This window comes from Haliotis rubra, unplaced genomic scaffold, assembly GCF_003918875.1.
Source record: "Haliotis rubra isolate DU_JTF1 unplaced genomic scaffold, ASM391887v1 Scf656, whole genome shotgun sequence".
Classification (NCBI taxonomy): Eukaryota; Metazoa; Mollusca; class Gastropoda; order Lepetellida; family Haliotidae; genus Haliotis; species Haliotis rubra.
This window is the reverse complement of record NW_025767364.1, coordinates 90,098-99,794: the sequence shown is the minus strand read 5'-3', so window position 1 is coordinate 99,794 and position 9,697 is coordinate 90,098.

Here is a 9,697-nt window from a genome sequence, read left to right as displayed (position 1 = left end):
CATTATGCTATAATGAGTATCCCATAATACCCCCTGGGGCGGTGGCGTAGCCTATTTGTTAAAGCGTTCGCTCGTCACGCTGAAGACCCGAGTTCGATTCCCCATATGGGTACAATGTGTGAAGCCCATGTCCGGTGTCCCCCGTCGTGATATTGCTGGAATATTCCTAAAAGCGGCGTTAAACCATACTCACTCACTCACAATGTGTGAAACCCATTTCTGACGTCTCCCGTAGTGATACTGCTGGAATATTGCTAAAAGCGGCGTAAAACCATTCTCATTCACTCACCCATAATACTCCCTAGTATTATTGAGTACACTAAGGACAGCAACCGATATTGATCGTGCGGGATAATTACGTCAAGATGGCGAAAAACATGGCTATCAAATCGTGTAGTATCTCACTGATTGTATATTGTCAGGATGCTAACAGCTCATCAATATTCCTATACAAAAATGTTTGTAAGCTCTGTAATAGCTGTAATATCGAAAATGGATATCATTTTCTATTTGAATGTAACGCTTACAGTAATCTTAGAAAACAGTTTATATAAACAAGTATTTTGAAAACCTACAATTAATCGGTTTAACCTCTTATTGTCCAATACTAATGTTGAAATAATGGAACGTGTTGCAATGTTTGTACAGTGTGCGAATAAATATCGCAACTCTGTGGACCAATGACACGTTTGTACCGTGGGCCGATGGCCTACATGTACCCTTTGGAAAGAAACATATACACTAAACACCAAAAGAAACGTTACCCTCCTTCCTTAATGACGGAGGTACCTATCTTCAACTTGCGTAGTGATGCGTGGACGTCCACTTCTTGGTCTGTCTACGGTGACCCCAGTCTGTCTGAAACCCGTGATACGGTGGCATCCGAGGACGTTGGCAACAGCATTGTATGTCGACCCCATCTGCACCAACCCAATGGCTCTTTCTCTCTCTTCAACTGTTAACCGTGGCATATTTCTCGTACTTGTGTATCATATCATGTATTCTAGGCTCTCTTCATACATAAGTGGATGCATATACTGCTTGAATATTGCTGCGTTCTGGCGATTGATATTGCTATTTGTAAACAGAAAATGACAAAAATGTTACTTATCACGCAAAAATGTTAACACAGATCATTGTTCCTAAACATTTTTTCACAATATCAAAGACACGTTTTACTTGTTTTCACTAATGCAAATCAGCAGAAAGTGTTTTAAAAGACTGAAATCATAGGAATGATTATTTTACAATTTTAAACACTCTACAACAGATTCTTGTTTTAATAGTAGAAACTTGTGACTTTAAATGGTTTATCTTTATCCAAAAGCAGAATTTTATTTCAACCTTTCGGACATCTAAATCACTGTGATTGGTTGATTTCGCAATGGACGAAAATAGGACAATTGAACTCTTTTGAAAAAGATGCATTTCACCTACATATTAATGCATTGGAGAAATGTGCGTCCTGATTTGCATAAAGCTGTGTTGTTAAGCTTTCTTGTAAACTAATACCTTCTAACATATCTTTGATAGTTTTTAAGTAATTCATAAATGTAGGAGGGTAACGTTTCTTCTGGCGTGTAGTGTACTGGTAACAGCTTATCAAAGAACACGTTGGTCAGCTATAACGTTGTTTTGTGTTACTGTGATACATTTAAACGAGCATAGGTTCAATATGTGTCAGGATACAATATGTTGTAGAAAATAATAAGGCTATCATTGAAGAGAAATATACAAGTCAGCTAAAGGATTGTCTATCTCTTGTCGAAGCTATCGATCGTAAGGTATTCAACATCTCTACTATATTCTGACTTTCTGACAGTTATATAAGTTATCTCGCGAGTTTGTTCTTGGATGGTTAATATCCAGCATTAGGAATAAACATTGTATTTGGCGAGCCTTGGCGATACCTATGAATTTCTATGGCCTATGAATTTCTATTTTCGCTTCGTAATCCACCCCATCTATCATAACCAGACATGAACTTTCTTGGATCAAAGAACTGACAGTACCGCAACGGTTCATGGCCGCGAAGGCTAAAATCGTGACGCTTCTCGGTTCAATGAGTGTAGCCTTCGCGGTACTTATTGTTACGAGAGTGTGTTTTTTGTAATTTGTAATTACATTGGTCAGGTGATAATAATTATGAGTCACAATGTTTAAAGTTTTGAGTGTTGGTTGTAGGTCACATTTTGAGTCATATATGTTCAGTGGCAACAGTATTTTAGCGGCACGCCTTTATGATAGCGCTCCAGAGTTACCTCCCTTGACCGGATGTTTATGTGTCATCGTCATGTCGTATGTTCAACATGTTTCGAGAAAGATCTAAGTGTTTAATGATATAGCCATGCTTTGCTGGAAAGTTCGAGAATCTGTGTCAGTATATATAAAGGCTGGCTGTTGTGTGGTGCGACGCAAAAGACTGACACACGGACTAACATACGGTATTACATGGATCTTTCACTGGAGTTGCCCATCGTTGTTTGCCTTCGTCACATCATCGTCTGACCCTGACACTTCGTGCCTGACTGCTTTCATTTGTAAACAAGCTCCATTTACAATATCTGATCTCACTGTGATTACCAAGACTCTGGTGAGTTAATATTTTATATATGTGACCCATAACTTTAGATTTGTGACTCAATTGCATTGTATTAGAAATCTATATTGTGATTCATTGTATCTTGCTCATTGTTTGTTCAATATATTATTGAATATTTTAGACTTGTCTGTGTTATATTTTGCTGGTTCAAAGGGGATTCTTAAACCTTTTGTCACGGCAAATTATTTAACCGTAACAAAATGCAATGGTATGGCTGAATGAACACTCGTCGTAGTAGATCTCGTCAATTTCGTCGTCGTAGATCTAGGTGATGAGGGTCACCTCGGTCTTGGCACAATGTATTAACATGGCCTAAATACTCTATTATAACTATGTTTTGAAAAGAAATCTATCTACTCCCGACATGGATTATGGTTCCCGGCACCGTATCTTTATCTTTGACGGTATTCCCATACTCCCTTGGTAATTAGCTCTCCAGGGGAATCCGAAATATAAATTTATCCTGCCGAGAACGCTATCCATTGTGTGATAAACCTGGTTATCTTTTCTTTCTGTCTCGATGGTGTTCAAGTACGTCGGTTTCTTCAAAGAAACATACATGTCCTGTACCTGAGGTCGGGGCCAGTATATTGTGTCCGGTATAGTAGCAAATAATAACATCTAAGTATGGACACCGGTTACACAATGGCAAGATACACATATAAATAAGACGAACAAATCGATCTGACTTGTGCATGTTGGAATGTATTCAGCTGTTGGGTTTGAGTGTTGGACAGCAGCCATACAGACTGTTAATTCAAGGCTTTCTTGGCATTGGGAATTCTAATTCCACTGTGGAACCTTTCAAGTGAAGGTTTACATGTCATTAAAGTCTGCATTGGACACTTTTATTGAACCGCCGTCTCTGATGCTGATCTTCAATCCCATATGGTTGTCAATGTAGTGTTTGTAATGAGACTGTGACATTGAAACTTCAGACATGTAGTGTCAATGATAGCTCTATCGTTGAAATTAAAAAACGATTATTTAATTCATTTTGTACATTATCTAACATTGTAAAATTGACTTAAGGCATTTAAAAATCTGACGAGTGCAAAACATCAGACTTCACACAAACATTCCCACTGTGGATTCTATTTACGAACATCAGCGAATTGCCATCGTGATATAAAGTTAACAATCAGTCGTGCCAATGTAGGAATAATCATTTCTTGGAATTCCAGAATGCAAACAATGTGCAGTTTTCCCTTTATTAGAATAAAACGATCTGACCGCTGCCGTGATGACTGTTGGTAGAACCAGTCTAACATCATGTTGTCCTTAGCTTGCAATACACTGCTGGAGGATGTCCGACAGATGAACAAACAGAGTGTTACATCTTGTATTGACCACTTGAGTAACCTCCAAATAATGACTCTGTGTTGAAGTTACTTTCTTAGTTGGGTTACGGTAACAGTTGCCATGACGACGGACAACATTGTTATTGTGGAAAATTGCAACCAATGATATTTTTATTATATTCATAGAAGCAATATCCACCTTATGATTTACTGTTGAACCATATATAATTGTTCTTTGAGAGGTATATATTCTAGAAGTTGTGAAGATGATGGAAAACTAACTTCTTTATTGCGATGAGAGCGACGTTTCGGGGTAGGTACAAACACTGTTATCAAGCAAGTGATACAACAATTTGAAACAAGGAGAATATATACATTGCTGCATAGTGAGTATATACAATTGACAAGCTTGATGTACATTGGATATCTGATTGGTGATTGCAGCAGAGGAGGTTGGTATACAGAGTGATTGATTGTGATTAGAGTTGAGTTTATACAATTGATAAGTTTGACGCACAATGAGATGATGATAAGTAAGTAAGTTGAAGTACACTAGTTATGATTGCAATGCAAAAAGGGGAGCGTGGAAGCCATATGGACAAGGGAGGTCTGTAAAACTACCCAGCTGCAGTGACATGTCTACACTCATCCAGGATCTTATGGTATATGATGTTCTTCACGATCCGACTTCAATTCAATAGAAGGTATCTTAAGGTCACACGTTTGGAGTAAGTTGAAATAGTTGATCGTTTCGATAGAAACGGTGAAACACGTACATATAACCGCAACACCTAAATAATGGGTTATCTCCCATTTGACAGACACACAGTTGGCAGACACTGAACTAGAAGGTTAATTAGGGTAACACCTACGGGTATAATGGAACAGTCCACTGTCCAGTGAGTAGAGCAGGGTGAGCCTGAAACAGGCTTGTTACTGAGAAGTTTGTTTGTGGGTAAATAGAACTTTGTTGTTATTAAATGATAAATAATATCTCTTCTCAAAATTGATTTTACTATCAATTACTATCGAATGTAAAAACAGGTTTGTCACTGAGAGGTTTGATTGTGTTTATTGACAGAAAAGCCCCCCCCCCTCCCAATAATAGCATATGTACAACAGAAGTTCATTGAGAAAACGTTTTGTTGGAGAGATATAGATATGTACATATTTGAAAACATTCTGATTTGCAGTAAATGAGACACCTGCATTGTCATGTAAGATACGATTAATACCAATCAGTGTTCTAATTTTAACAATACTTTCTAAAGATTGTAACAGTTTATGTCTTTGAGTAGTATACAATGGACATTCAAGGAAGTAATGAAAAACATTCTCACATCCATGGCAACATTGACATGATGCGTCATATTTTAAATATTTATTCTAAATATATCGTAATTAGGTGCACTCGTCATATATCTTAATATTGTGTGCAAAACATATAACTTCTTTATTCCATATGAATAATATTTAGGTTCACATTTGTCTTTATTTGATTTATATGATACAACAGTGTCACAATTTCTAATAGATAAGCTAATGTTTTCAATATGATGATGCCGACCTCCGTTAGACTAGAAATGTTTATGAATATAAACTGTTCAAATTACTGTCTTTTCATCCATCTTTCAAAATATATGATATAGCTTCAGTTTGTTCCTGTGTTTTTATTTGGACTATTCCATTATAATGTGTAGGTAACAGGTAGAAGATAATCTATTCACTGAACCGTAAATGTTGTTGTTTTAAGGTGTCTGCGAACTGGCTGTCTGCGTAATCACCTTATGTGTTGTTTGTTTAACAACATTATAAAAGGTCAATATGCCGCCGGTGTGTCTGGGAAAACAAATCTGGGCCTGACATTCCAACCGAATCAATTGCTGAATGACCACTCGGTCATCTTATGTTTGCCCGCTGATTGGTTTTGAGTATTATATTTGGTACCACTCAATATACCTAGTAGTATGTCCATACTCATCCAGGATTTTATGGTATATTATATTCTTATTCTTAGATCCTATTTCAATAGAAGGTGTGTAACAGTGAATCGCAGTACCGATGCATCGTGACTGGACCGTTTGGAGTCAGTTGAAGCCGTTGTTCGTTTCGATATTAGCAGTGCAACACGTACATATAGCCACAACACCCAACTAATGTCACCTTTGAGAGGCATTCCTTGTTTCAACTCTTGGTATCACTTGCTTGATAACGGTGTTAGTACGAGGGGCGTTCAAAGGTAGTCAGCCTAACTATATTCTCCATGTCCAATGTTTGAAAAGCTTCCATTTCATCTTAAGGGAATTACTAGCAAAGCCATATGCAAAATTTCACATATGTTGTTAACGAGATATTAGTCATCACAACACTTGTGGGTATAATACTTCTTTAAAAAATGCAGAAAATGAAAAACGACCTGTCATTTTGTTCCTTTTGGATAATGGTATGCATTCAAATAATATCATATTAAATATGTTCAGTGTAGTACTGTATGACTACCCGTCATAATCAACATTCAAAGATTTGAATTGCTTGATTTATATTTAGACGGGGGCTGATTTTCAAGGACACCCCTATTTTAATCTTTCAGAAACACTGTGTCCAGATATTCAAGCTGGCACTGCTTACAATATATTGAGAGCAGATACTTCTGTGACCATTCAGTATTTAGTTTGAACCCTTGCCATCATGTATGAATAAGTGAAAACATTAGAATAAGTTATGTCTTTATGATTACGTCATCTGAAAGGGGGATGGGTAGTGTCTCCAAACCAAGCTCTTTCAGTAAGTTGACTATCCACAGAACTTGGTTTTACTTCACCCAAGTAATGTTCTGCTATTCGCAGATGATGTGTTGTTTGTTTGGCAACATTATATTACGACTGTATGACGCCGATGTGTCTGGGTAAAAACGTCTGTACCTGACAATCCAATTGAAACATTTTCTGAATGACCACTAGGTCATCTCGTGTTTGTCCGCTAAAAGTCCTTGAGTACTGTGTTTGGTACCCCTCAATATATATGGTACCATGGTACCTAGGCTGATATTGAGAGACAATTGCTAGGTACAGATTTGCTCGTGTCTGTACAAAAATAACCATAACTGTTAATTGGCACGGCTCCAACGGCCGAAAGCTATGAAATACACAATGCCATTTTAGAAAGTGGTCAAATGTAACATATGTTATATTTGGGATTACTTCGTCTTGGTAGCTGCGAGTTTTTTCATTCTTTTTGCCTTTGTGTGCTGGCGATTAGGTGCCTTACTCTGAAGGTGTGGGTTCGAATCCCGGATGGGACTCAACCCCAAAAGTACTAGAATCTGTAATTTACTAAGAAAGTGTAATCCCAAATATAACATATGTTACAAGATTGTTGACGTTTTAACCTTACGAACAAGGACTTTTCTTCAGCATAGTGATGATATCAACTGCTGCTAAATATGATTGGACAAAGAAGATCTCATATCAATTACGTAAATTACGTAGTTGACGTGAGGTCTCCATTTATGGAAGATGGTAAGTACTATGTGGGATATACTACCAGCATCAACACCGACTAAACCTGACAGCAGATCCAGATCAACTTGACGCCTGTTGCGTCCTGCTACACTTGAACAATTTGCCTGTCACTCAGTGTCTTATTCTAAGTTTCCATTCCAAGTATTCTAAGTGGCATCTTTACACAACAACATAAGATGTGAAGTGAAATATTTCAAGCATTAAAACATCTGTGACAGCCGGATGACTACATCTTCATCAACGTCTTCACGTCATCAGGACTCTTACAGACTTCTGGTTATAGATACTTATAGCATGCTGAGTGTCAGCGCCTGACTGGAAGTAGAATGACTCCCATGGCATGTATTCAGGTGTTGGAGATAAGTACTGACATTGGCAACACGAGAGTCTGTTCTTGCCCATTAAACAGGGTGTTGTAGGTTTTATGTCTTGTTAGAGACTTGTTGACGTCTTCACCATGTGTAGCATGTAATCATGTATGATCTTCTCAACCAGTATGCCGAATATAGGCTTGCCTCTTTAACTCTTAACTGTCGAAATCAATAGGTATTATCTAAAGAGTTTGTGGGCTGATTATCATAGTATATTCCTCCCACCCAATCACAAAAATAGAATTTAACAGAACCAGCTGAAGGCAAACTCCGATCACCTGCTCGTAATAAGGACAGAGCACTCGAACAAATGCTGAGAGTAAATCGAGTCTTTATGTTTGTAGCCTCTATTTCAGTGAAAACGTCTAAGCTCTGATATTGACCTTATTGAGAACTTCGGGCCGACTATAAACTATATCAAACGTTAACAGCTTTAATACTGCTAAAACAAATGCATAATCATTATGTAGTCAGAATTGTAAATCCACTCTAGTTTTTGCAGAGATTGCTTATAGATGTGGAAAGTATTTTTATCGCTTCTATTGTCAACATCTCAGTTTTTCAGATACACCCACTCACTCACTTTGAAACCATGTGTCCTCCATGGATTATGAACATAAAGCTATTATTCTGACTTATTTCCATATGTATTTGTAGCTTTATCACCCATGTCATCTCCATTGCTTCCATCTACATGCATATAACCATGTCTAGACATATATGTACCTTAATCCTCTCCATTGTAAACATGCTAACTTTAGACGTTATATTGGATACTCTCGCATGACCGAATCTTATACAGCATGCAGTCTATTGAAGCAGCGTTTAATTAGGACTTTTCTGATTGTAATCTACCGTGATGTATATTTATTAGAGACGAATGCAAAAGTAAATGTTCCTCATATAAATGCAGAAAGATCAAACGCAACACTTTACTTATGTTTAGATGTGTACATTCTTCGATGCTGTCTGTCAGAATGACGCCATGTTGAGTCAATGTTTAGAACAATGCGCTTTCATGTCTCCCTTTGTTCCAAAAGCCACAAATTGGAATATTTAGCTCCATAACGGTTTACGTTTATCCTCAGTTGCTATCAACTGACAAGAAGTAAAAAAGTAAATAACCTTCAAGAAATTCAGACATACGGATATATAACTGCAAATTCTCTCAGGACACTCTGAGGTGTGTGTGTTGGTGATAATCTCTAAAACACTTTTTATGGAGGGCGCATTTAACTGAAAGTGTCAAATCATAAGCCATCGTGACTTAAAGCAGATTCCATTGTGTGACTATAACTACAGTCACTGCTTCATCGTGTGTCTGTTCGGTATACGTACGGACTGGAACGCATGGCAACACATTCAAGACGCGATATATTTGGTAACACCTGCATTTTAACCAGCATTTGGTGGCTCGTATATGCGTTTGGAACCAGTCTTTCCTCTTGATTGTTTTCGTCATAGGTAAAACACTGAGGGCAAAGATTATGGCCTGTTATGGTTCAAAGGAATCAAGCACTGTTACCCCGAAATACCTTTCTAAATTCATTTGAAGTTAGTTACAATTGTGATATTTAGAATATTTGCGAAAAAGCTCGCATCTCCTCTCCAAGCCAATTGTAATCATTTGGAGGAAAAGTCCCCTTGACCAGGAGCATATTGTGCTGTGATCTCATCTATGCTTTAAAACATAAAAACAAATGTTTTTTTGTGAGGATCACAAATCCTTGTGAGTGAGTGAGTGAGTTAAGATTTTAAGTCACATCGGCAATATTTCAGCCATATCGTGACTAAAGCAAGTTATAAATATATCGATAATTTAAGTGAAATGATAAAATTCTGCCGACGAAGGACAGTAAAATAACTAGGTATCACAGGTATAGATATAAAACTAGTAACAAA